This window comes from Bos indicus x Bos taurus, chromosome 11, assembly GCF_003369695.1.
Source record: "Bos indicus x Bos taurus breed Angus x Brahman F1 hybrid chromosome 11, Bos_hybrid_MaternalHap_v2.0, whole genome shotgun sequence".
In the NCBI taxonomy this organism is placed as follows: Eukaryota; Metazoa; Chordata; class Mammalia; order Artiodactyla; family Bovidae; genus Bos; species Bos indicus x Bos taurus.
The window spans coordinates 72430950-72457502 of record NC_040086.1 but is presented as its reverse complement, the minus strand read 5'-3'; the positions used below and the strand labels follow the sequence as shown (position 1 = coordinate 72457502).

The 26553-nt window shown below is 44.8% G+C and overlaps 1 protein-coding gene across 2 annotated transcripts in view; it reads left to right on the top strand.

Annotated features, from left to right (window-relative positions):
• Window positions 1–9049: 9049 nt before the first annotated feature.
• Window positions 9050–26553, top strand: part of DPYSL5 (dihydropyrimidinase like 5) — an 89539-nt gene continuing 72035 nt past the window's right edge. Inside the window, exon 1 of one of the 2 annotated variants that reach the window (XM_027555873.1) lies at window positions 9050–9374. The gene's annotated coding sequence lies outside the window, so the exon portion shown is untranslated. Of the gene's footprint in view, window positions 9375–21597; window positions 21691–26553 lie in introns of those variants that run through there. The other variant, XM_027555875.1, reaches the window with a different exon arrangement.

Sequence of the window (26553 nt, the reverse complement as noted above, 5' to 3'; positions counted from 1 at the left end):
AGGTTGCATCTGCAGAGCCTATTGTGAATGTATTTCCTCATGAGATCAAGCACCTGAAGGCACTTATGTTGTTAATACCACCTGTCCGTGCTGGCTGCTGGGCAGGGACCCTACTCCTCTTCAGGGACCTACCTAGATTTGAATAAGCACACGAAACTTGATGGGTGGATAAAGCATTCCACATACAAGATTAGGCCTAGTCCTTAGGGTTTTTCCCTTTTCATAGCATGGCAAATTCTGATTTGATTTTCTCCCTTACATACTCAATATGAAGGATCCTCAAACAAGTAAACAAACCTCCTTCTCCATCTTAAGTCAGTTTGAAATTTAAATTTCCATTTTCAGAAAAAGTGGTGCATTTGTCTGGAAGAATTTTCTTTGATAAACTTAATTCTTTAATTCATCTGTACATGGAGTCTAGTGGAATGACAGATTTTACAAATTATACCTGTCATAATTTCTATCAATTCAAGTGATATGTATGGGCTGCTGACCAACTCCCCCAAACACACGCCAAAAAGAGAGCAAAACCAGAGGATTCTTTGGACCTCAGGTCAAATCATAATGATAATAATAACTAGTGTTGATATAGTGCTTTATATTCAACAAAAAGTTCAGTAATTTCATAAATGTTCTCACTTGATTAGTGCCCTAAGGTATTGTCTGGTCCCTGGGCACCTTGCCTGGATTCAAATGGGCCCCATTCCCAGAACAAAGCTCTGCTGACATGTCTCAAAGAATTCTTAAATTGTAGCCAGCCTGAGCACAGGCTCCTCCCTAAGAGAAAAAAGCTGGAGTGAGTCAAAGGGAAAATCGTGTGTTTGTCCACCTTCTGGTTCTGGTACCCAAGATGTAAAGCACCCACTGGTGGGCTGATGGCCACTGTTCTAATCCTCCTCTGTGGGGAGTCCCTGGCTGTGGTCCCCTGGCTCTCTGAAGGGAGGAGGGCACTGAATGTTAAGCCCAGAAGTCTTGGTACACTGTGTCCTTGCCAGAAAAGGACAGGAGAGGGAGGCAGGTGGTGGTCTGTGCTTGGATAATAATGAGAATAATTACTAATAATTTGTGAGCAGTTAATAGAGCAGATCTGATTTATTAACTCCTCATAACCCCTACAAAAGTAGGTAATCTGCTATAACAGTACATTTCAATTGTATGGTGCTTAATCACAATGGTGTGATCACTGACCTAGAGCCAGACATCCTGGAATGTGAAGTCAAGTGGGCCTTAGAAAGCATCACTACGAACAAAGCTAGTGGAGGTGATGGAATTCCAGTGGAGCTATTTCAAATCCTGAAAGATGATGCTGTGAAAGTGCTGCACTCAATATGCCAGCAAATTTGGAAAACTCAGCAGTGGCCACAGGACTGGAAAAGGTCAGTTTTCATTCCAATCCCAAAGAAAGGCAATGCCAAAGAATGCTCAAACTACCGCACAATTGCACTCATCTCACACGCTAGTAAAGTAATGCTCAAAATTCTCCAAGCCAGGCTTCAGCAATATGTGAACCGTGAACTTCCTGATGTTCAAGCTGGTTTTAGAAAAGGCAGAGGAACCAGAGATCAAATTGCCAACATCCGCTGGATCATAGAAAAAGCAAGAGACTTCTAGAAAAACATCTATTTCTGCTTTATTGACTATGCCAAAGCATTTGACTGTGTGGATCACAATAAACTGTGGAAAATTCTGAAAGAGATGGGAATACCAGACCACCTGATCTGCCTCTTGAGAAATTTGTATGCAGGTCAGGAAGCAACAGTTAGAACTAGACATGGAACAACAGACTGGTTCCAAATAGGAAAAGGAGTACATCAAGGCTGTATATTGTCACCCTGTTTATTTAACTTCTATGCAGAGTACATCATGAGAAACGCTGGACTAGAAGAAACACAAGCTGGAATCAAGATTGCCGGGAGAAATATCAATAACCTCAGATATGCAGATGACACCACCCTTATGGCAGAAAGTGAAGAGGAACTCAAAAGCCTCTTGGTGAAAGTGAAAGTGGAGAGTGAAAAACTTGGCTTAAAGCTCAACATTCAGAAAACGAAGATCATGGCATCCGGTCCCACCACTTCATGGGAAATAGATGGGCAAACAGTGGAAACAGTGTCAGACTTTATTTTTCTGGGCTCCAAAATCACTACAGATGGTGACTGCAGCCATGAAATTAAAAGACACTTACTCCTTGGAAGGAAAGTTATGACCAACCTAGATAGCATATTCAAAAGCAGAGACATTACTTTGCCAACAAAGGTTCGTCTAGTCAAGGCTATGGTTTTTCCTATGGTCATGTATGGATGTGAGAGTTGGACTGTGAAGAAGGCTGAGCGCCGAAGAATTGATGCTTTTGAACTGTGGTGTTGGAGAAGACTCTTGAGAGTCCCTTGGACTGCAAGGAGATCCAACCAGTCCATTCTGAAGGAGATCAGCCCTGGGATTTCTTTGGAAGGAATGATGCTAAAGCTGAAACTCCAGTACTTTGGCCACCTGATGTGAAGAGTTGACTCATTGGAAAAGACTCTGATGCTGGGAGGGATTGGGGGCAGGAGGAGAAGGGGATGACAGAGGATGAGATGGCTGGATGGCATCGCTGACTCGATGGACGTGAGTCTCAGTGAACTCCGGGAGTTGGTAATGGACAGGGAGGCCTGGCATGCTGCGATTCATGGGGTCTCAAAGAGTCGGACATGACTGAGCAACTGATCTGATCTGATCTGATTACACAGTTAATTTTTCACCTGTTAATTATAAGCCATCGAATGAACACTAAACACAATGCATAATCCATGACACCTTGTACATTATTGCACTTGCTCCCCACAAGCACCCTATGGCTAGGCCCTGAACTGTCCTCCTTGTGCAGCGAAGGATACTGAGACTTGGAGATGCAGCATCACTTGATCTCACGGCTAAGTGAATGATTCAGGCAGGTGTCCAAAAAGTGCCCCTGCCTTCCAAAGTCTGGGCCTTCATTCTGCCTCTTTTGACCCTCACAATAACAGAGTGGATAATCACTGCCCTACAGTTAATGAAATTGAAGGCGGGAGGAGAAGGGGACAACAGAGGATGAGATGGTTGAATGGCATCACCAACTCAACGGACATGAGTTTGAGTAAAATCCGGGAGTTGGTGATGGACAGGGAGGCCTGGCATGCTGTAGTCCATGGGGTCGCAAAGAGTTGGACACGACTGAGCGACTGAACTGAATTGAACAGTTGGAAAGCAGAGTTTCAGCTGAGGGAAGAGACTCATTCTGGGTCACCCAGGCATTTGACCTACTGGCCACACAGACCAAGTCCTTCTACATGCTCCAGGACACTGTCAGATTGAAAAGCGGGACACCTGGCTCCCTAGTACCTTACAGAGCCTCCATCGGGGCTCTTCTGAAAGTGGAGAGGCAAACTAATCAAATTGAACAAAGTCTCCAAGCTGGGTGGGATGACTGCCACCCTGAATATCACCATTGTAGGTTTGAGAAAAGGGCAAGTGTGAACAGAATAATGTTCAATAACAAAGCGGTGCGGGATCCTGTAGTCAGACCTGGATCTTGATCTCAGCTCCGCCCCTTTGAGCTGTTGAACTCTGGGTGAGTTCCTCGCCTTTGAGATCCTATTTCCCTCTTTCCTTCCACAAATGGGCTTCCCACTTCCACTTCCCTTCCCACTTCCACAAGTGGGCAAAGAATTCGCCCGCAATGCAGGAGACCTGGTTTGATCCCTGGGTTGGGAAGATACCCTGGAGAAGGGAAAGGCTACCCACTCCAGTACTCTGGCCTGGAAAATTCCATGAACTGTATAGTCCATGGGGTCCCAAAGAGTTGACTGAGTGACTTTCACTTTCTTCCCTCCTCCATAAAGTGGGTATCAATATCTTTCTCTTAAAGGGATTAAAATATTTACATAAAATATGCAGGAAAGGCTAGATAAATATTTGCTTTAATTCCTATTGAGAAAGGTTTTGATTAACGCAACTATAGAGGGGAAAATAGCTCAACAGAAGGGCTGGTTTCATAAAGGAGTACCAGAAAAAAATCAGATGAAGGCAGTAATGGGTGGTTGGTTTGTTTTAACTGTTGTATTGATATTTCTTTGGACTCATTTGACAAATGAAAATCCAACTCCATCTTGGTGGCTAGAGTGAGGGGATTCTTTCCAATATTCTCAGCTCCTCAGCTCTGGTCAAGGGTTAATAATGTATTGCGTTGTGGAGGGTGACAGGTGGGGAACAAAAAGATGATTAAAGATCTGACTCTCAGAGTAACGCTTTTGTTCTCTGAAGGTGTTTGTATATATTTAAGTTGTGTTTCTTGTCCTATTAATCTTGCTAATAGTTAGATTGAATTTTAAGGGAGAAAATGGCTTAAAACAAAGCCCCTTTATCCTTATCGGTATAATGTTGGTATTGTGAGACTATGAAATTTCTAGGTTCCTTCTGGCTTGAAGAATCTTCATATGAGTGTGAAACAAATACAAATTTAAAACTGTAGATTTCCACAATGGGGTCAGGGCATTTGGAAGCATCCAATGATCCCTTCTTTAGGGTGGTTTACGATCATTCAGTTTCCAAGAGAAGACAAGCTTTCATTTCAAAACTAAACTTTGAAATTTAAAAATAAAGGGAGAGGAGTGGGAGGGGGTGGGAGGTGGGAAGGAGGTTCAAGAGGGAAGGGACATACATATACCCATGGCGATTCATGTTGATATATGGCAGAAATCAACACGATATTGTAAAGCAATCATCCTCCAATTAAAAATTAATTAATTATTAAAAAATAAAATAAAATAAAAGGTTTCCAAGGTCAGAAGGAAAGATTTAAATTTTTGAAGAGCTCATCAGCATTTCAAGGGTAGTGATAAGCCACAGGAATTTACTTTGCTGTTTTCAGCTCAAGCACCGCCACCCCCAGCCTCCCCAGGTCTCCTCTCCCCTGACTCTGTGTCAGGCTGGGTGGCCACAGCTCTGGGGCCTGAAACTTCCAGTCTCACTCTCCTCTGTTCCTGTTTGTTTATCTGATCTTCTTCATGCTTCCTTTGTTTTCTCGCAATGTCCATTTGTCCATCTTTCTGATGCCTTTTTGGCCCCTGCCCAGTGGTGCTGACCTGAATATAGAACTTTGACTGCTGGCTCACAATTCTTTTTTTTAACAGCTAATGAGTTCTCCAGAGTAGGTTATCGTGGAATATGAGCCGAGGGAAGAGGTGGAAAGAGAAAGCAGAGGAAGAAATTTAGCACGAAGGTCCTCAGGGATGCTGGAGAACACCCTTCTCAGAGGGTACCTTGAGGAGGAAGGAACAGGTGAAACTGTAGGAGGAATCTCTGGGCGCCAGTGACTTGTCTCGGCTTCCCTTGAGAGTCACTCATTCATAGTCACTACAGTCTGTCACCTTCTGTAGAGGAGGGCAGGCTGGAGCAGGAAGAGCTCAGCTTTGCATCAGGCAGATGGGGCCCGGAATAACATGGTTCTGCTGCTCTGAGTCTCGGGATGCAGATCTCCTCGTCTGCAAGAAATGAGCAGTGCTACTGCCATATGTGGGGTGGTGGAAAGGCTCACATGTGTTCTAAAAACACCTACCTAGAGACTTCCCTGGTGATCCAGTGGCTAAGACTCTGAGCTCCCAATGCAGGGGGCCCGGGTTTAATCCCTGGTCAGGGAAATAGACCTCATATACAGCAACTGAGCGTTCACTTGCTGCAACTAAAGATCCCAAATGTGGCAACTAAGACCCAGTGCAGCCAAACAAATAAACATTTAAAAACCAAACAAATAACACCTACTAGTCTTTCCTCCCTCCCTTTTTAGTCTTTTCCATGCCAATTATTCAGAATATTGCTATAGGAGACTTTCCTGGTGGTTGAGTGGTTAAGACTTTGCCTTCTGGTGCCACGTGGTGGGGGAGGGGTGGGGGTGGTGTGTTGGTTCGATCCCTGGTTGGGAAGCTAAGATCCCACATGCCTCAAGGCCAAAAAACCAGGACATAAAACAGAAACAACATTGCAACAAATTCAATAAAGACTTTAGAAAAGGTTGACATTTAAAAAAAAAAAAAAAAACTTAGAAAAATAAACAAAAAACTCTTGGAAAAAGAAAAAACTTGCTGTTAAGGCAATTTGGAACCCCTAACACATTTTCTCATAAAAGCCAGTGGTCCTGAGTTTTGTGAAGGCCCTGACTCCAGCCTACCTTACCATTCCCCTCTCTTCCTACCTCCATCCACGAACTTGACTTTTAAGCCATGATGGAATCCTCAGCTGTCTTCCCCTCAGCTTCACTACCCACAAACTTTTACTCCTTCATCCTGGAATCTCAGACCTCTGCTTAGAAGAATTCAGCAAGTCAATATCCAGGTGACATCCAAATCCAGCTGATGATCTGTTCAGAACTGATTTTTCTTTTGCCTGAATTGCCATTCCACTTCACCTAAGCTGGTCATGGGAGCTTTACAATAAAAGTCACAACATACTTCCTTTCATGGCTGTTATAACGGTAGCACAGTGTTCAATAACCACTTATTGTTAAATAAATGAACAATAATAGCTACATTTGTTGAGTGTATGCTATATGTTAGGTAGTGTACTATGCCTTTTATATGCATTTCCTCATGTAATTATTACAGCAAGGTTAAAAAAATGTATTATGGTCCCCACACTCGGCTTCCCAGGTGGCTGATCAGTCAAGAACCCCCCTGACAAAGCAGAGACGTTAAAAGATGCACGTTCTACCCCTGCGTCGGGAAGATGCTCTGGAAAAGACATGGCAACCCACTCCAGTTTTCTTGCCTGGAGAATCCCATGGACAGAGGAACCTGGCGGGGTGCAGTCTATAGGGTCGCACAGAGTCAGACACGACTGAAGCAATTTAGCACACACACATGGTCCCCACACTCTGGGGAGCTAAGGTTCAGATGGACCAAGTAACCCTCTCAAAGTCAAGTATCCAGAAAGTAGAGCAAAGATTCCAACCTAGAAATCTGTGAACCCCAAGTCCTGTTTTCCTTCTACTTTCCAAGAGATAGAGCCTAAGTTAAAAATACATAAAACTAAAATCAACTACTGGGACCATTTACAACCTCATGTTTGGATGTGACTTTCAGCAATGCCCCAGGCCAACAAATAACTTCTAGGCAGCTCTTTTCTGACCTGGGGAGGCAGGCCCACCCAAGACAGCAAAGAAGCTGAAGTCCAAACGTCAAGTCTATTAAATGCTGCAGAGAAAGTTTACTGCCACTAGAGGGCTCCCTCCTCCTTAGGCAAAAAGTGCAGCCTGGACCGTGCAAGTGGACCGTCCAAGTGGACCCCGCTACCCTGAGCCGGCTCCACTCCACCTCCCTCAAGTTCAACCCATTTTACCCAAATCCCTGGGACAGCAGCAGAAGTTGGCCAGCCTAGAGGAATCCCTTGGTACTTCCACAAGCTGGAGCAGTGGCGGAAGGAGGAGCCATTTGCTCCATGTTTTCACAAGCACATTCCATCCTCCTCGTCTGGGTTAGAAATGCTTTGAGGTCGTCAGCTGAAGTTCCAATACTTTGGCCACCTGATACGAAGAGCCGACTCATTGGAAAATACCCTGATGCTGGGAAAGATTAAGGGCAAGAGGAGAAGGGGGGTGACAGAGGATAAGATGGTTGGATGGTATCACCTACACAATGAACGTGAGATTTTGGAAACCCCAGGAGATAGCGATAGTCCAGGAAGCCTGATGTGCTGCAGTCCATGGAGTCGCAAATGGTTGGACATGACTTGGAGACTGAACAACTAACAATGCTTAGTGGGGGCCGGGGGTGGGGGAAGTTGGTCTCCCTGCATAAATAAGCTCAGGATGTGAGAGGGAGTGGAAAAGAAAACTTTCCTCCCAGGAGAAGTGGAGGCTCTGTGGTGGTAATCCAGAAGTGAGGTCCAACTGCCAGCCTGGTGGGCTGCAAGCTCTGAGCCTACAGCAAAGGAGTACAGAGCAAGTGACCCAAGGAGACCTCACTTCAATGGGCTCTCTGGAGGCCAGGCACCCTCAGATTTTGCTGAGAGGGGGTTGGGGTGTGGTGGTCGGTGGGAAGGCCTTCTGGTGTAATGAAGTACAGTTTTGTTTGAAAATATCCTGCCGGGAGAAACCTCTCTTGGGGCCATGGTTGTGCAGCTACAGTCAGGGAACTCCCTCATCTTCACCACTTCCCAGGGGCCCTGCTGGGGAGGTGCTTCTGCAGCAGCCCCTTGGGGTTCCCCGGGGTTGGAATGAGGACTCAATGCTGCATTTTAACACTTATCAATAGTAACGCATTAAGTGAAAACAGGCAAATTACTGAACTGTATCTAAGCTATTATTACAACTACAGGAAAGAATAGATAACTGGTAAAGAGTTGAGAGGCTATTTGGAAGGAGGTAAAGGCCTGGTGATCCTCCCCTTTTTAGACTTGTGATTTTGTTAGATTATGTGTGTATGCAAAAGTTGAAGAAAAAGGGTGAAGCGAAGGTAAATTGAGTTACAAAACATTTCCAAAGGCTTCACCATGCCCTGATAGGAGGTTTCAGAAACTCGACGGGCAGCTTGGACCTGAGAGCCCTGAATGGAGAAGCGGTAGCCGATAGCATGAACTCCAGGTTCGAGGCCCCAGAAGGGACAGATGAGAACTGAGGTGGCCCCGCGTGGCAGATCACGTTGTACATGGGAACATCTTCCTATAACTACATCCTGCCCTCTCTATCCTACAATTCCGCCGGGCGCCCAGGGTAGGATTGGATCTTGGCGGTAATCAGGCGGCCTTAGCCCGGCCTGCAGAGAAGGGCAGGCCCGGCAGCAGCCAGCAGCCGGGGAGAGGCGACGAGGACATTGTTCCAGCCTCTCGGGTGGGGTCCTGCGGGGGGAGGGGACGCAGTAGCCGTCCCAGGGGACCTGTGCATCAGCGCGTCCAAGAGCGCGGGCTTTGTGAAGTGTATTGAGTCACCATGGAAATCCGAAGGAACGCGGACAAGGGCGCCCGGGGGTCGGCTGGTTCTCGAGCCGCGCCCTTCGTCCCCTCTCGGACCCTGGCCCCTCGGCAGGGCCTGTCGGGAGTTGTAGTCCCCAGGCGGTGGCCGCGCGCGCCGCCGAGGATGCAGGGCGCCGCCGGTCCCCGCCTCCCCCTAACCTGCTAGCGCGAGGTGGGGAGCGCTGGGGAGGAGCTGTCGCTCCAGTGATTGGCGGAGGCCTCCTCCAGCCCCCACCCAAGTCCCCTCCCCCGCTCGCGGCTTCGGACTTCGGAGCCCCCGCGCGCCAAGGCGGCGATCGAGCGAGCGCGCGTGCAGCCGCGCCGCCCTGAGCACCCGCAGCGCCGGCGCCGCGGCGAGACAGGAGGAGAACCCACCCACCGACAGAACCCCGCAGCCGCGGCATCCCGGAGGAGTGGGTGATGGCAGGGCGGGCGGTGGGCTTATTCTCCCCGGCCTGGGACGTCCGTCTCACACAGTCTGTTTCTCTGGGAGGAGCACAATAGGGCCGGGGTCGGAGTGCGCCTAGGGAACCGGCTGGTGGGAACGCGGCGGGAGGTGTGGTTTGGAATTCGGGGCAGCCTTTTCGGGCTAAACTGGGACCCGAATCGGTTCTTCTTTGTAAGCCCACAGAGCTCCAGGAGCGCCGAGCGGTACCTTATTCATAGTAGGCGTTTAATAGATGCTCGTGGGATTGCAAAGAACTGGGGTGAGGAGGCTGGCTTGGTGGAAGGGGTTCGCTCCTAGGACATAGTAGACAGCCAGCCTCGTCGAGGTGCAGTGAATGGCTGGAGGGCTGGGCGGGGGCTTCTCTGGCCGTGGGCCCGTCCTGCCCGGTACCTTAAATCGGCGCCGTCCTCTACCCGCACGGATCACCGCCCGCCCCCACTCCCCGCTACGCCCCCAGCATACACACACACCCTCTGTCCCTCTCGCCTCCGGGTTGGAGTTTGCCCAGCCTGGACCGGACCCAGCGGCCCGTCCACGTCCGGCTAACGGGTGGACTATTCGCCGGCCGCCTCTGGAGGCACCTGTCTGAACCACAAAGGCCGCTTTTCGCTGCCCAGCCCAGAGCGGGCGCCAAGCTGATCCCTTCGCCCGAGCCCAGCGCGGGAGCCCTCCCGGGGGCATCGATCTTGGCGGGCGACGCCCCAGGCCGGGGGAGGAGGCAGGAGTCAGAGTTGGAGAGGAGCTGAGATGGAGAGAGGCGGAGGCAAGGCCTCCGTTTGAGCAAAGATGCGAAATGATGGAACATAGGGATGGGTGGGAGGAGGGGGAACTGGAGACAGGTTTGAGGAAAGAGAAGGGTCTGAGCCGGGAGGGTCGGAGCTCGGAGCAGGTGGCGCGAGGCGAGGCTGGGGCTGATGAAGAATGTGGAGGGGAGGAGGGATGTGGGAGGGTGGAGACTGCCTGGGTTAGAGAAGAGTAGACGCTGGGGAGGAGGAGACCCACGCGAAGAGAGGGAGGGCTCTCCCTGGGGAGGCAGGTCTCCGGGGAAGGGAGGGGCAGGCAGCTGGGGGGTGGGGGGAGGCGGGTCTCGGGCCAGAAGACCCTCAGCCCCGGCCAGGGACCCGGCGGTCCTGTGGCTGGCTGGGCGTGGCTCTTGGACCCGGCGACGGACTCGGGATGGCGGATCGGGGACCGAGCCGGATGTCCCTGCGAGGAGCTTTGTCTCCCGGCTTGACACCAGCTCTTAGGGACTCGTTTAGGGTTTTGTGATAATCCGCAGCGCCACAGGCACACCCTTTTCTTCGCAGAGCTGAAAGGCTTGGTCCAGCGGCAGGTGATGCCAGGGAGGCGAAATGGGGGCCGCCTCCCGCCCGGGAGACCCGGAGAACAATAGCCGGCACTGGTGTCCTCCGCACCAGGAGCTAGGGCACCCCTAGAATTCGAGTGTGCAGTTTTCTAGTGCAGAAAACACTCCCGGAGAAATCAAAGGGCACGTGCTCTTCTCTTGGGGTTTGTGTTAGGGCAACAAACCCCACTGGTAATTCTCTGATGTGAGTCGCGCATCTCCGCCCCCCAGACTGTGGGACCCGCAGACAGACGCCGCCCCTGGCTTTGGTACCTTCTGGCTGCGGCGCCGCCCCCTGCCCCTTGCTGCTGACCAACCACCGAGACGGTCGGGGTGGGGGAAGACCTGTGGAGGTCGCCTCGGTGCTGAGCGGGCTCCCTGAGTAGCCGGCTTTGTCTGACGAGGCGGACGCGTGTGCTGTGCGTTCTTAGAGGGAGCAATCAGGGCTGGTGCGGTTTGTGATAAAATGGAAGAGAAGCAGTCGTGGAGATTACCCGCTACGGGTGCAGCTCCTGGCCTTAAAGCCGGCAGCTAGGGGACCAGTGCTTCCCCTTTGCCGGTGACCACACCCAAGCCAGTGTATCCATCCTTTGCAGATTTCACTTGTAGTGTCTGCTGACCTAAGAGAGGGACGACTCTGTGATAGGAGGCGTCTCCTTGCCCATGGGAAAGCAGATGGACAGAAATGGAAACACAAAAAGGAGCTCAACAGAGCTTTCCTTGCATTCAGTCTTGCTTGCTGTCTAAGCATCTTTCACACCAGGCTAGCAGCGTCTTAACATGTGAGATGACAGCCAGAAACCAACATTCAGTTTTACAGATTTTCTTTGATGATTGTTTAGTTGATATTAAAGCTGACTCTTTAGCACAGACTTATACTTTTAAATGGTCATTCATTTTAAAAAGACAAAACAAACAAAAAACAAGACAGAAGCATTTTTATTCCAAAAGTGAAGGAAGAAGCTTGGCTCAATGACAAGCAGACCATCATAAGAAAAATCGCTGTGACATATTTGGCCTGGAGTTGATTGATGAGCCTTTGGGCTCTCATAACCTGGCTTTGAAACCTCAAGATTTTACTCAGATTGATGTATAAGGTGAGGGACTGTGATGTGACTGTCACCTATTGCCCAGCACATATGGTAGCTGCCAATGTGAATTCTTCCTACCTGGGCTATACCCAGCAGTAGCAACAGTAGGCTATGTCCTGATACTTTTATTAAATGACGATGCTTTGCAGAGGTGCCTCTCGGTATTTACAAAGGACTAACTGGAATGTTGTTCATTGGATGTGTTTAACTAAAATAATAGACCTATCTATCTCCAGAGTAAGTGAAAACCAGGAATCTCTATATTGGATCCCTGGTGTCTCAAACAGTAAAGAATCTGTCTGCAATGTGGGAGACCGGGGTTCAATTTCTGGGTCGGGAACATCCCCTGGAGAAGAGAATGGCTACTCACTCCAGTATTCTTGCCAAGAGAATTCCATGGACAGAGGGGCCCAGAGTAGGTGAAAACCAAGAATCTCTATATTAGAACACCCAGAATCAGGTACTAAAGGTTTTTTTCTTATGAAAAAAACTCCCAATGAGACATATTTTGTTGGTTTATTCTTCTTGAAAGAACTTTATGGACTTAAGGGTGTAATCCTATTATTTTAGAGCACTGTGTGAACATCCAATCCAATTTTTTCCTCATAGGGAGTCAGTTCATAGATAAGGAATATTAGTATGACCAGCCCATTTCTGCAGGGAAGATAGAAAGCAGTATCCTCCTACCTGCCCTGTGAAAATGCCTGGGAGACAGACAGGAGAGGCAGGTGGCCGTAGAAAAGGACTTTATGTCCCTAGAATTCTAGAGTGCCCACATGGGCAGCATGTGAGATCTTAGTATCCTGACCAGGGGCCGAACCAGCACCTCCTGCAGCGGAAGCATGGAGTCTTAACCACTGGACCAGCAGAGAAGTCCACAGAGTGCCATTCTTAACTCCCATCTCCCTGACTTTGGAAACCTCAGCTAGGTATACAAAAGATGTTTGTGGGACATGAACACTTGGCCTTTTTCAACATAGCCTCTTCAGATTTAAGTCAGGGTAATAGTATTTGAAATACATTGCATGTTTCCACCACGGGAAGCAGTTACCCAGCAAGGCAAGTGTGTACAATGGGCCAAAATCAGGTTTGAGGACTTGGTTAGGCTTCATCTGCCTAACTGTCTTTCTGCCATAGATAGCTGAGAATTCTCCTCTTTGATAATAGCTCCTTTGACAAAAATTCAGCTTCAGGGAATGGAACTGTAAGCCAAAGGCCATCACAACTGTGGATAAATTTCTGGAGTAAATCAGAATTTAGTTTAATATTGAGAGCCAGGGAAGTTGGTACTATTAGAAAAGAGCATGTAAGATCCAGTCTATCTTTCTGGTGTCAAAACTAACCAAATTCTGATAGAATATAATCCTGTTCACACATTTTTGATTTCTGAGCTATAAGAAAATATTTCAGAAAAGTTTTCTAAAGACTTAGTTGACAGTCACCTAGAGAAGAACAATAATACAGGAAACCTTTGTCAATGTGAAAACCTGTAAGGAGAAGTTGGTATAAAATGAAATCAAATGAGAGTAAACAAGTAAGAAGGTAATTGATTTTCTTCTACTGCTAGTGAACAAATAAATAATTTCAAGATCACTTTGTCTTAAATTTTTATATGAAAATGAAAGGTGCAAATACTATGGTATGACTCTTTAAAGCAGACACATTATATACTTAAAAGAGTTGCATGAAACAATATTGTATATGGTTTGTTCTATTTCAGTCTTAGAAATTTCTTCCATCTAAAATAAATGGACTTAACCATAGCATCCCCTGACCCTCTCACACCCTCCCATCAATCACAGCCCAGTTCTATGCTGTTCCTTTGCCTCCTCCACATGGACTCCCTCCTTACAATCCAGACTCAGAAGCAATGTACACAGGAAGGAGAGCCTGGCTCTGAGCCAGAAAGCTGGAAGTTGAGTCCCAGCCCCGACCGACACTTGCTGTCTGTCCATCCTTCAACGACTAATTTTTCTCTTAAGGACTCAGTTTCTTCATTTGTTCAGTGAGGTTTATATGCGTTAACATATGTATAGCCTGAGAACAGAGTCTGGCCCCTAGTAAGTGCTCAATAAATGTCAGTTATCACCATCAGCACCATCATCATACTCTCACCCCAGAATGTGTGCCCCTAAAAACACTGATTCCCTGTTTACTCTTTCATCCCCAGAGGTCAGGGTAAGCTGCTATAGGGTTATCAATAGTGGGAATAGAAAGAAAGATTAGGACTCTGTTCTGAAGGTCCCACTCTGTAAATAGTAGGAATAGCTCTGTGTTGACTGTCAGCCTCCTTAAACACAGCTGTTTTGAGCAGCTGAGGACTTGCAGAGTTAAGAATGTTCCAGAACTGCTCTGACCCAGCTTTGCCAAAACTTCCCTGTGTATAGAGTTGGCTTGGCAACTGCTCCCGCTCCTACATCATCTAAAGAACATCAGGCATCCATAACTGGTTGAGACGGCTGTTCTGAGACTGTTCTGTTGTTGGTGTGGGAAAGAGTGATCATGTTTGGTTGATGGCAAATTGTTGGGAATAAAAATATCTCAAGTTTTCTGACTAAGAAATAAACTTAGCAGCACAGAATTACCTGTTTAACAAAAACTTTCAAAGTACTTGCTCTGTGCTAGGGGTTGTTCTAGTTCCTGTGAGTTGAGTACAGTACTGTTGCTATCCCCATTTTACAGATGAAGCAAATGAGAAGAGACAGAGAAAAGCTTTGCACCCAAGGACTCTGCTCAGAGTCTATATGAGTCAGGGTTCTCCAGAGAAACAGAACCAATAAGGATTGGCTTATGAGACTGTGGGGGCTGGCAAGTCTGATGTATGTAGGGCAGGCCAGTGGGCTGGAAGCTTTCAGGTGGGAGCTGATGTTGCAAGGACCCCATACTGGTTAGTCTTAAAGCAAAATTGCTTCCTCTTCTTGGGCAACCTTGATTTTTCTCTTAAGGTCCTTCAGCTACATTTGACTACATTGTATGAGGCTCACCTACATTATTGGGGAAAATCTTAAAGTCAACTGGCATAACCATACCTATAAAATACCTTCCCAGCAACACATATAGATGTATGTTTGACTGAATGACTACTGTAGCCTAGCCAAGGTGACACACACATAAAAAAACTATCACAGGGTCCATGCTTTTTTAAACACTACCCCAAGCTAAGAGCCTTATTTGCAATAAACTAAAGAATTAGCAATGGCCTATGTATCCCACTACAAAATGCTGCTCCTTACCGTGTTGAAAATGCAATTTGGATCTCTCTTTTTCATCCATGTAGCTTCTAGCACAAATTGTTGCTCACAGCAAGCATTTAATAGACAATATTTCATTTGACTCGTGAGTTTGAGATTTTACAAATGACTAGATTCTAGATTCTCTTGAATCAAGGCAAGAGTGGTACTTCCCTGGCAGTCCAGGGGATAAGACTCACTTCCCCAGCAGAAGGCACCAGCAGCAGGCACAGGTTCAATCCTCAGTTGGGGAACTAAGATCCTGCATTCAGGACCGGCCAAAAAACAGAACCAAACAACAGGAGAAGATCTGCATTCTGAATTAGGTATTGTGTCACTCTTTACCTCCCAACAGCTGTCCATTGTCATTGGCTCAGCAAAGATTTTGGGGTCTGTCACTGTCTCCACTCCTCGTGAAAGTGTCTTGTACACAGTAGCAGTGCCAGGACCCAGTCACACTACCTCTGTGTCCGTTCGGTGTCCCCTGACAGGCATTCCCTTTGTTGATTTCAGATTCACCAGGGGCTCCCTCCAGTTTCTCAGGCCTTTGGGCTTTATGCTCCCTGCCTTTGTCTGGTCCTCTCCTTCCCTTTGTCATCCCCCAGAGAGTGACCCACTATTGATGGAGAAGTCGCCTCCTTTCTCATTTTTAGCACTTTAACCAGATTTATGTCTTTGTGGATCAATACATTCATTCTGTTATGAAATTCACATGTAGTCTCCGATTTTTTCCTTTACTGCTTTTTTGTTCCTTTACCGCTCTTTTTCAACAGATGTGAAACTTAACTTTAAGGAAGTTACTCAGAATGTTTTAAGTTTGGCATGTTGCCGAATATATGGGCCACACACATACATAAAATAGTAGTTTGAGGGGCTGAGCGTGCATTTTTAAAGTATTTTCATTTTTTAAACTTTTTAGTAAAGTGTAACAGATATATGTACCTGGAGTGCTGCAGTCCATGGGGTCACAAAGAGTCAGACACAACTGAGCAACTGAACTGAACCGAACAGATATAGAGAAAAATATACAAGTCATAAGTGTATAGCTTACTGAATTTTCACAAACTGAACACAGCCATGAAACCGCACCTGATCAAGAAACAGGCTACTAGCACATACCCCAAAGCCCCGCTTCAGTCGCCTCCTAGTCACTACTCTTCCTCCAGGGTCTCTAACCACTATCAGCATAGATCAGCTTTGCCTATTTTTGAACTTTTTACAGATGGAATCATATACTGGGTACTCTTTCAAAAAGTGGCTTCTTTTGCTCAGTGTTACATTTGCTGCATTTCATATGCTCATTTTCATTGCCATATAGCATTCCATTGTGTAAATGTACCACAATTTACTATCCATTATGTTGTTAGTGGGTATTCAGCTAGTTTTTGTTTGATGCTACTGTGAATAGTTTTATTGTGACTATTCTAGCACACATCTTTTGGTGAACAAACGTGTTTCTCTTGGTTATATATTTAGGAGTAGAATTCGGGTCAAGGATATGCATATGTTATGTTTTAGTAGACCATGCCAAATAGTAAGACTAATGGTGAAATTTTTTTAAAAAGTCAATCCCAAGGCATGCAATGCTGTGATTAAACTATTTTTAGAAGCCCTTGGCATAATTTTGTGGCTTGATCAGAGATTGGTTTTAAACTCTTACTTTTCAGTAAAAAATAGAACTCTGGCTGTGTCTGACTCCAAGGTAGCTGAAATGAACATTTTAAAACTAATGGCTGTGCTTGGGCTTGCTACAGCTACTTCCTTCTGTTTCTTAAGGAAAAGCTGAGAATCAGGTTATAGTTGCAGTGTGGGTCCAAAGATCATTTGGGAGATGACCAGTCAGATTTGAATAAGATTAACAAGCAATTTTTATTCTGTTAACTATTCTTATATTGGGTCAAATTGCAATTTTGAATTGTGTGATTTTGGTGACTTAAAAAAATTCTTCAAAAAGTACCAACTTGGAATCAGAACGTTCAGATGTTTTTTTTTTTTAACTATAACTATTTTTTGTATTTTTCTGTTTTTCTTTTAATTTTATTTACTTATTTATCTTATTTATTTGGCTGTGCTGAGTCTTCATTTCTCTAGTTGTGGCAAGCTAGAGGGGGCTACTCTCTATTTGCTGTGCTCAGGCTTCTCATTGTGGCTTCTCGTTGCAGAGCACAGGCTCTAGGTATGCAGGGAGAAAGTTCAGATTTCTTATTTGGGAATAAGAATTATAGCATATATCCTGTTTTTGTGGATTTTTAAAAAAGACTTAAGCTGCACAATTTGGGGGGGATGTTAATCTTATTTAATAGGTTTCTCAGGTGACTCAGGTGGTAAAGAATCTTTCTGCAGTGCAGGAGACCTGAATTCGATTCCTGGGTTGGGAAGATCCTCTGGACAAGGGAATGGCTATCCATTCCAGTGTTCCTGCCTAGAGAATTTCATGGACAGAGGAGCCTGGCAGGCTATAGTCCATGGGGTTGCATAGAGTCGGATACAGCTAAGCAACTAACACTTTCACTTTTCACTAATCTTATTTATTTACTTTTTCTCTCTTTTTAATTCAGGTATAGTTCATTTACAATGCTGTGTTAGTTCAGGTATACAGTAAAGTGATTCAGATAGATCTCTGTCTGAAAAAAAAAATATATATATATATATATTATATACATATATATTCTTTTTTAGATTCTTTTCCTTTAAGGGTTATTACAAAATATTGAATATAGTTCCCAATGCACATTATTTTTACAATAGGATTATAATGGAAAAAAACCTCTGCAACTACTGAAAAACAATACAGATGAGGCACAAAGACATGAACAGTAGGCTCCAGATTGTGGGTATATCTCTTCTCCATAGCCAGTCTTCACTGTTGGCCCAGGAGAGATGGCAATGATAAATGTGGCCAATGCAGATCAAGGGCAGCAGTTTAGGTACAATTAGAGGATGGTGGTAAGAAACCTTTGCCGCCAAAGGAGTGTGACAAGGTGGTCATGAACTGCTAGCTTGCCCGCTTTTTTCTTATGACACTCATTCACAGCCCAAGTTGTTCCTAAAAAAGAATTTTCTCTTGCCATGTAGCCTGCCATGTTTGATTGGTCCTCATACAAGCAAGTGAGGTCAGATTTATCCACTGCTTTAAAATATAAATTTACTGCTTAATCTCTGAGTCCCTTAAGCACTTGGATATTTTCACATCTCTTTTAATATAGGACTTAGTTTCACACTTTAAAATGTATACTCCTCCAATATTTAATCAGTTATAAAACCACTTATAGATCATTTTGCTGGTACAGCTAGTGAAACGTTTGCTTCTTTCATCCAACTCTCATCCATATACTCAACATAATTTTTACAGAGTTATAACCACAACATGGATCCACTATTGTGGATACTGTATTTTGTTCTTTCATTTGACATGAGAAAAAAACTTTTCTGTGTCTCTGCCTAATTTAGAAATGTAAACTTTTAATGACTGCCTGCTGTTTCATTGAAATGTGCTATATTTGAGTGTTTACTTATGAATATTTAGATTATGGTCGATTTAAAAATTTTTAGGTAGGGTTTACATCATTGTGAACATCACATACATGATTTTTTATTACCCAACTGATAATATGTTTTTGAGAATCAAGATTCCCTTTAAAAAAAAAAGGGAGTGGTGTGGGAGATGCAATTTTAGTCATAATACCGGATAGTTTTCAAATGGGGAGAAATGCATGCTGCTGCTGCTGCTAAGTCGCTTCAGTCGTGTCCAACTCTGTGCGACCCCAGAGACGGCAGCCCACCAGGCTCCCCCGTCCCTGGGATTCTCCAGGCAAGAACACTGGAGTGGGTTGCCATTTCCTTCTCCAGTGCATGAAAGTGAAAAGTGAAAGTGAAGTCGCTCAGTCGTGTCCGACTCTTAGCGACCCCATGGACTGCAGCCCACCAGGCTCCTCTGTCCATGGGATTTTCCAGGCAAGAGTACTGGAGAGGGTTGCCATTGCCTTCTCTGGGAGAAATGCATAAATGCATTTAATTCCTTGAAATGGATAATACATGTCACAGAATTCCCTGATCAGAGAATACCTTCTAATTAGTCTTAGCTGGCAAGTTGTTTATCAAAGAATTTGTGTAAAGGTAGGATTAATGTAAGAATTTGTGTCAATGTAGAGGTAATCAATCATTTTACAAACAATACCTGTATAATAATTTGGAAGACAAAGGACTCCAAGTAAAGCCAATTTTACTAATAAATTTTATAAAATTGTATTATCTTTTAAATAGCAGATAGCACCAAAAATTGGCCATTGTGGAAGAAATCAAATGGTCACCAAGTTGAGAAGAGATGAAACAGTTGTTATAGGCATCCAATACTTTGTTAAATTCTAAATATCTGCCAATAGAGTGCAAATAGCCAGGACCCAGAAATGACTGTTGGAATAGCCTGGCAAGTGAGAGGTTTACTCAAAACCCAATAACTGGACTTAAATTGCACTGAACTGTTATTGGAGGTGGGCTCAAACTTCCTCTCACGTATTTCCTGAGTGCCTGCAAGGAACAGTGCAATTTCCAGGAAGGAGCTTGCACATGGGAGAGAGATGGAGTTTGAATCCCGACTCTACTTTCTAGACACGAGAGACCTTAGACAAAGTCACTTGATCTTCCCAAGCCTCAGTTACCTTGTGATTTAAAGATCATAGGTTTATGAGGAGGACTCAGGGGAAAATATACAGGGAGCCTGGGAGTCACATTGTAAGTACTCAGTAAGTGGAGCTAATGTATTCTCTGGATGCTCAAGTTAGGTGCTTTTAGATACATAAAGATATATAACAATCTTGTCAAAGTACATGCTTGTCAAGTGAATAGGCTGGACAACATGATGGCTGGTGCAGAGGGAGTAGAGAGCACCCGAGAAGTTCAGCCACAAAGGCTCAGTTCCCTCCTCTGTTCAGTGAGGAGTGGAGACTAGATTCTATCTGGCAGCTCAGATGGTCTGTGCCAGCCATACTGTGCTGCTGCCGAGACCATCGTGATTCCTTCCCAACTCAAACTAGCAGACTTGCAGCACCATCTATCAAAACGAGAATGGCTTACACCCTTTAATCCAGCAATACCGCTTCTGGGAATTTATCCTAAAGATGTGCAAGTGTATGTGCACAATGAAATATAGGAAAGGATATTGTTGCAGCATTATTAGTGCTAACAACAACAACAAAAAAACTTAGACCCAACCTAAATTCTCAAAATTGGAGAGCTAATTAAATACATCATGATCCATCCTTACAAAGAAATTTTTTGTCCCTCCATATGTGGGATCTTCGTTCCCTGACCAAGGATCAGATCCATGTCCCCTGTATCGGAAAGGCAGAGTCTGAACCACTGAACTACCAGGAAAGTCCCAAGGCAGATAATTTCTGATCTGATAAAGAACAACCTCTAGTATATATCACTGAATAGGAAGAAAGCAGGCAGACCAATATTAAATGCATGTTGCCATCTATGTAAAATGTATGTGTATACAAATATGTGGACTTCCCTGTAGCTCAAACGGTAAAGAACCTGCCTACAATGCAGGAGACCAGGGTTCGATCCCTGGGCTGGGAAGTTCCTCTAGAGAAGGGAATGGCAATCCATTCCAGTATTCTTGCCTGGACAATTCCATAGACAGAGAAGCCTGGTGGGCTACAGTCCATGGGGTTGCAAAGAGTCAGACACAACTGAGCAACTAACACACATGTCAGATATATACATATGGGCTTCCCTGGTGGCTCAGTGGTAAAGAACGTGCCTGCCAGTGCAGGAGTCATAGGTTCGATCCCTGGGTGGGGAAGATTCCCTGGAGAAAGGTGTGGCAACCCACTCCAGTATTTTTGCCTGGAAAATCCCATGGAACAGAAAGAACCTGGTGGGCTACAGTCCTTGGGGTTGTGAAAAAGTCAGGCACAACTTAGTGACTAAAAAACACCACCACTGCAGTGGGCCAGGTGTCAGCATAGGATATTAGGGCTAAAAAGAACCATAGACAACACTTAATCATTTCACAGAGGAAAACCTCCAGGGCAATTTAAGTCCAGTGAGCTGTGTCAGTGCAGTTTCTGATACTCTTTGGCCTCTAGTGACAGGCTAAGAGACCACTGCATCCGCCTACAGAATTAGTTCCCTTGTGTAGACGGTTCATTCCATTCTGCTTTGCATTCTGGTTACCTGTGGGCATGTTTTCTCTGTAAGGACCATAAAGGCAGACTCCTGAGTTCACACCTTGGTGTGTTCTCTTCCTGTGACTTGCTTTTAACCAAAAGAACACAGTCAACATGATGGGGATATCATTCCACGACTGTTACATGATTTAAGACCCCATCTTGCAAGCAGACTTGCTCTAGAGACATGACTTGATGAGTAAGTGGCTGTGCCAGGAAGGCCCACTTGGCAAAAAATTATGTAGCCTCTGGGAGCTGAGTGGCCTCTAGCTAGAAGCCTGTGACCATAAGGAAATGAATTGTGTCAACCTGAGTGAGCTTGCAATTGCGTTCTTCCCCAGCAGGCCTCCAGATGAGAGCCCAGCCTGTCCAACACCTTGACTGTAGCCTGTGAGGCTCTAAGCCAAGAACTTAGGACTCCTGACCCACAGAAAGTGAGGTAATAAATAGGCATTGTTTTAAGCCACTACGTTAATGGTAATTTTTAAACAGCATGGAAAAGTAATTCACAGCTTTCCTGTATCCCTGTTTCTAGTCCATGTTTTCTTCATCCATTTTACCCCCCATGAACCCACTGCTCTTTTATCATTATCTTTCTGAGTCTTTGCTCCCCACTGCCCCACCGCCCCACGCCTCCCTCCCCCACCACATGTGGAATCTTAGTTCCTAGACCAAGGATTGAACCCACGTCCCCTGCATTGGAAGGCGGGTTCTTAACCACTGGGCCACCAGGGAAGTCCCTTTTCAGTTTTCATTGTTGACATTTTTTTCCTTTCTTAATTAAAAATTAGACTCTCCCCTCCCCCATTTCCTCTCTCTTCCTCTTCTCCAATTAAATACCACCTCCTCACCCTCATGTTTTCACTCATATTTCATTCCTTATACATTACTGTGTATAAACATATACGTGCCTGTGTGCTAAGTCATTTCAGTCATGTCCAATCTTTGTGACCCTATGGACTGTAGCCCACCAGGGTCCTCTGTCCGTGGGATTCTCCGGGAAAAGAATACTGGAGCAGGTTGCCATTTCCTTCTCCAGGGGATCTTCCCAACCCAGGGATCAAACCCTGACTTAGGTCTTCTGCATTGGCAGGCAAGCTCTTTACCACTAGTGCCACCTGGGAAGTCCATATTAATATATATACCTAGGTATTTTTCACCTTTGTTCATTTTATAAGAGGATCCTTTTATGTTTATGTATATGTGTAGATATCATGGATACATAATTTTATTTGGTAAAATATATCATCTATACAGCTTGTCTTATTACATCTTGGAAGACCCTTTAAGCCGATTGGTATAGATCTAACTTTAAAAACTGCGTGATATTCTATGGCATGGATAATATGATATTGTGATATAATAAGAATATTTGGTTGTCATTCTTAGTTGGCACAGAGTTCATAAAACTCTTAATTTTCTGAGTGATTGGGGTGAGAGGAGTGTCTTGTTATTCGTAATAAGCCCCTTTCAGCCTTACCTGAGTTTATGCTAATAAGGTATCTCTGAGGCTGGGAGCTGGTTGTCAAGGGAACCAACTAGGTGATTGATAGCTGGAACTTTCAGTCCCACCCCTCAGCCCTCACCCCACTTCAAGAGAGAGGAAAAGGAGCTGGAGACTGAGTTAATCACCAATGCCCAGTGATTTATTCACTCATGCCTTTGTAATGGAACCTCCCTAAAAACCCAGAGGAGTTTAGAGAACTTCCATATCGCTGAATGCATGAGGTGCTGGGAGGGTGGTACACCAGAGAGGGTATGCAAGCTCCAGATCCCTTCCCCAGACCTGGCCCCGTGCGTGTCTTCCATTTGGCTGTTCCTAAGTTATATCCAACCAGTCCATTCTAAAGGAGATCAGCCCTGGGTGTTCTTTGGAAGGAATGATGGTAAAGCTGAAACTCCAGTACTTTGGCCACCTCATGCGAAGAGTCGACTCATTGGAAAAGACTCTGATGCTGGGAGGGATTGGGGGCAGCAGGAGAAGGGGGTGACAGGATGAGATGGCTGGATGGCATCACCTACTCGATGGACGTGAGTTTGAGTGAACTCCGGGAGATGGTGATGGACAGGGAGCCCTGGCGTGCTGCGATTCATGGGGTTGCAAAGAGTCGGACACGACTGAGCAACTGAACGGAACTGGACGGAACTGAAGTTATATTCAGTGCTCTGCTGTGCTGTGGTTAGTCCCTCAGTCATGTCCGATTCTTTGTGACCTCATGAGCTTGCAGCCCTAAAGGCTCCTTTGTCTATGGGGATTCTCCAGGCAAGAATACTTAGTTGTAAGTTAAGTGTTTCTCTGAGGTTTGTGAGCTGTTCTAGTGAATTAACAAGCTTGAGGAGGGCATTGTGGGAACCCCAGATTTATATTTGGATGGTTGGAAGTACAGGTGACAACCCAGGACAGGGGACTGGTGTCTGCAGTTGGGGACAATCTGATGGGACTGAACCCTTAGCCTGGGGAGCCTGCACTAACTTCCGGTGGTTAGTGTCAGACGTGTTGTAAGTAGAGACACAGTTTTCCTTGGGAGCGTACCACAGGTTTTTCCTCCATTCCGCACTGGTGGGTATTCAATTTGTTTCCAGTTTTCTAGTTTCACCCTACCAGCCACGCTGCAGTGGACTTTCTGTACATGTCTCCTTATGTTCTTGAGCTTTTATTTCTATGGATGGAACCCTATGAGTGAAGTTGCTAAGTCAGAGATCTTTTTAAAATTTTAATAGAGGCTTTCAGACTGTTTTCCAAAAGCATGTAATAATTTACATTTCTATCAACAATGTCTGTCTGAGCTCTCCCAGCCTGCACCCTCTGCCCCCAAGTCCTGCCAACATCAGGTATCACCCTGGATTTTTTGCCAGTTCTAATGAATGTGAAATGATGCCTTATTGTGGCTTTTATTTACATCTCCTTGATTACTGGTGAGGTTGAACATCTTATTTTATGTTGCTGGTCATTTAGATTTGCTCTTCTTTTTCACTTATCCATGTCCTGTGGCTATGTTTCTCTTGGTTGTATTTTGCTTATCAATTTGTACGAGTTATAGCTGTCATATGCATTCCACATGTTTTCTCAGGCTATTTACTGCTTATTGACTTTATTTCTGTATCATTTCTATATCAAATTATATCATTTTCTATAATATCATGTTTAAAAATTTTTATAAAATCAGAAATGCGATTTTCATGGCTTCTTGGTTTCTAGATTGATGTAAAAGGTCTCCCCTGCCACTAGGTTGTACATGTATTTTCCTGGCCTTTCTTTTAATATTTTTAATTGCTTAATATTTTACATTTAAATTAAAACCAGATGGATTACAGATTTGGATATATGCTGTAAGGTAGGGAGCCTGCTTAATTTTCTTCCAGACAAATAGCCAATGATGCCAGCCCCATCTATTATCAAGTAAATCATTTTCCCCCTGCTGAAGTGAAATATCTCTTTTGTTGGATTTAATTGAAACCTGCTACCAAGCACCTTACTCTGTTCCACTTATCTGTCTCATCATATGCTGATACCATACAGCTTTAATTACAGTAATTTCATATAGTATCTTTTATTATTCCAGTGAAGTCCTTTATCTACCCCTTAGTATTTCTTTTCACAATTTTTTGACTCAATTCCATTATTCATTTCAAAATAAACCCTTTGGGAATTCTAATGGGAATGTTGTTACATTTATCTATCACTTTGTGGAGAATTGACATTTTATAATATTAGCTTTTCCTGTCTGAGAATGTATTTGTTTCATTTTGTTTAGATCCTATTTTATGTACTTTGAGAAGTTCTATAGGAATCTGTGCCTTAGTTTTTTTATTCTTGGTCTCTTTTTGTGTGAATTCATATTGAGATATAACTTGCATGTAATAAAATTCACACATTTTAAGTGTACAATTCACTGGTTATTAGTGTATTTAAAGAGTTACACCACCATCAGACAGTTTAATTTTAGAAAATTTCTATCACCCCTAAAAAATTCATGCCCATCTGTATTTACTCTCATTCCCACCCTCAACACTGGGCAGCCTCTAAACAAATAGATACAAACAAGTAAAATACTTTATATTTAGATTTGCCTTTTCTCAACTATTCTTAGTCTTTTTTTTTATGTTTAAGTGTTTTCCAGTGTTTTTCACTACTGTGAACACAATATTTTTTCTTATTTCTATTTCTAGCTGGCTGCCTACTAGCACAGGAAATAATATTTTACTTTTATTATATTTGCCTTATAATTGGTTATCTTACCAATTTTCTTAGACATTCTAGGTATACAATCATAGTATGTGTGTGAAGTCACATCAGTCGTGTCTGACTCTCTGTGACCGCATGAACTATAACTCTCCAAGCTCCTCTGCCCATGAGATTCTCCAGGCAAGAATACTGGAGTGGGTTGCCATTTCCTTCTCCAGGGGATCTTCCCAACCCAGGGGCTGAACCTGCATCTCTTAAATCCTGTGCATTGACAGGCAGATTCTTTACCACTAGCGCCACCTGGGTACCACATAGATTGTATGATTCTAGTTATGTAATCATAGCACAGCTTACCTCTTTTCCCATGTTTATCTTGAGGATTTAATTATCTTATTCGCATTTTTTAGGAAATTGCAAACATCATTCAATAATTGTGGTCAGAGAAGACATGCCTGGTTTTTTCCTGATTGTGGTCTATGTGTCGGAGAAGGCAATGGCACCTCACTCCAGTACTCTTGCCTGGAAAATCCCATGGACGGAGGAGCCTGGAAGGCTGCAGTCCATGGGGTCGCTGAGGGTCAGATACGACTGAGCGACTTCACTTTCACTTTTCACTTTCACGCATTGGAGAAGGAAATGGCAACCCACTCCAGTGTTCTTGCCTGGAGAATCCCAGGGACAGGGGAGCCTGGTGGGCTGCCGTCTATGGGGTCGCACAGAGTCAGACACAACTGAAGCGACTTAGCAGCAGCAGCAGTATATGTGTGTGTTAGTCACTCAGTAATCCCCGACTCTTTTCAACTCTATGGGTTATAGACCACCAGGCTCCTCCATCCATGGGATTCTTCAGGCAGGAATAATGAAGTGGGTTTCCATCCCCTCCTCCAGGGGATCTTCCCAACCCAGGGATTGAACCCAGGTCTCCCACATTGCAGGCAGATTCTTTACCATTTAAGCCACGAGGGTAGTGTTCTTTAATTTTGCAACAATAAGCTGAGGGGAGGGAGGTGAGGAGCATGACCTTGGCTTAGGGATGGCTGGGGATGGAATGACCTAACTAGAGGAGCAATATTTAGACATCTTCCTTACCATTACCAGTTGGAGGATGTCCAATAT